The sequence below is a fragment of the Meles meles genome, chromosome 7 (genome assembly GCF_922984935.1).
Source record: "Meles meles chromosome 7, mMelMel3.1 paternal haplotype, whole genome shotgun sequence".
NCBI lineage: Eukaryota > Metazoa > Chordata > Mammalia > Carnivora > Mustelidae > Meles > Meles meles.
Window position 1 is genome coordinate 8945514 of NC_060072.1, and position 2289 is coordinate 8947802.

Consider the following 2289-nt stretch of genomic DNA (forward strand, 5'->3'; position numbering starts at 1 on the left):
ATACATGATCTCATAAGGTGTGAACCCCAGCTTATATGGGGTGTTGCGTACTCGATACAGAGCGTAGGGGAGCAAAGCCACTCAATTAGCGCCAGTCTCCATGGTCAATTTAGCAAGGGTCTCTTTTAAGGTTCTGTTCATCCTTTCTACCTGTCCTGAACTCTGGGGTCTATATGCACAATGTAATTTCCAATTAACCCCAAGTATGGAAGCCAGACCCTGACTTACCTTAGAGACGAAGGCTGGCCCATTGTCTGATCCCATCATAACAGGAAAACCATACCTGGGCAGAATATCTTCGAGTAGTTTCTTTGCCACGACCTGTGCAGTCTCATGCTTGGTTGGAAAAGCCTCAGTCCATCCTGAAAAGGTATCTATAAACACCAGTAAGTACTTGCAGCCGTATTTCCCAGGCTTTACCTCTGTAAAGTCTATTTCCCAATAGGCTCCCGGCAGGGTTCCCCTCTCTCGAGATCCGGTTACAGAGGAGTGTGGGCAGGCGTTTTGAAGTTGGCAAGCTGGACATCCGGTGACAATTCTGATTTTTCAACGATGTTTCTGATAGTTTGGATTGTCGCATAAGGTCCTGTAGCCGCCTGGAACCTAAATGAGTTGTTTGATGAATTTGCTCTAGAACTTCTTGTCCCATGGCCTCGGGGAGGATGATGTTATTTTTCATATCTCGCCACCAGCCATCCTTGTCCTGGGCCATTGGGAGTTTACTCATCCACGCGATGTCTTTTTTGGAGTATTCCGGATGAGGTGGCAGTTCTCGGGGTCTCCTGGGTTAGGTAGTTGTATTGGTAGCGTCGGGACTTTATGCTACAGGCTACTTGGCGAGCAGTCTGATCAGCAAAATTGTTTCCCCTAGAGACTGGATCGTTTGGTTTTTGGTGTCCAGGACAGTGGACTATGGCCAATTTTTTAGGGGCCCAGATGGCTGCTAGTAAGGCCAGAATTTCGTCCTTGTTTTTGATGTTTTTTTTTTCCTTGGCGGTGAGTAATCCCCTCTCCCTATAGATTGCCCCATGGACGTGGGCCGTGGCGAAGGCGTACCGGCTGTCTGTATATACAGTCATGCGGAGGCCCTGCCTAACTTGAGGGCCTGTGTCAGGGCGATTAGTTCGGCTTTTTGCGCTGAGGTGCCCGGAGGCAGTGCACCAGCCCAGATAATTTCCGTCTCTGATGTGACTGCGGCCCCTGCATACCTTTGTCCTTCCGGGACGAAACTGCTGCCGTCAGTGAACCAAACGACTTCAGCGTCTGTTAGGGGATAGTCCTGCAGGTCTTCCCGTAGCCCATGGACCTGGGCTAAGATGTCAACACAGTCATGGAGGGGAGCATCCAGGTCTGGGTCAGGCAGTAGTGATGCGAGGTTTAGGGCCTGAGGGGAAGTATAGACTATTCTCGTAGGATTGAGCAATAGTCCCTGGTAGTGGACCATGCGAGCGTTGCTCATCCATCGGTCAAGGGGCTGTTTGAGGACGCTTTCAATGGCGTGTGGAGTGGTTACTCGTAATTCTTGACCCAGTGACAGTTTATCAGCATCCTTTACCATCAAGGCGGTGGCTGCTATCATTCGGAGGCAGGGGGGCCATCCTGCTGCTACCGGGTCTAGTTTCTTTGACAGGTATGCTATGGGTCTAGGCCAGGGGCCTAGAGGTTGGGTCAACACCGCCTTGGCCACCCCATTATGTTCATCCACGTATAGGTGGAATGCTTTGGATACATCTGGCGGGGCTGAAAGGAGGGCCTTTTTTACCTGTTGGAAAGCCCGTTCTGCCTCTTCCGTCCACTCAAAAGTCTGCTGAGTTTTAGAGGCTACGTACAGGGGTTTGGCCATCTCGGCGAAACCCGGTATCTATAATCAACAGTACCCTGCCGTCCCTAAGAATTCTCTTACCTGCCGTGGTGTAGCAGGTCGGGGAATGCGGAGTACAGTGTTTTTGCGGGCGTCGGTGAGCCATCTTTGTCCCCCTTTCAGTAAGTATCCCAGGTACATTACCTCGGACTTGCAAATTTGGGCCTTTTTTTGCTGAAGCCCGGTACCCCAGGTCGCCGAGAGCTTGGAGGAGGTTTTCAGTTCCTTGAAGGCAGGCCTGTTGGGAATCTGCAGCTATTAGGAGATCATCTACATATTGCAAGAGTGTTATCTCAGGGTTTTGCTTTCTATAGTCACTTAAATCCTCGTGGAGGGCCTCATCAAACAGGGTGGGCGAGTTTTTGAGCCCTTGTGGGAGGCGAGTCCATGTCAACTGTCCACTTATACCTCTCTCAGGGTCTGTCCAT

The 2289-nt window shown here is 50.7% G+C and overlaps 1 pseudogene; it reads right to left on the reverse strand.

Moving 5' to 3' along the window:
• Positions 1–229: 229 nt before the first annotated feature.
• Positions 230–1843, reverse strand: LOC123946298 (annotated as a pseudogene).
• Between the last annotated feature and the right edge of the window lie 446 nt (positions 1844–2289).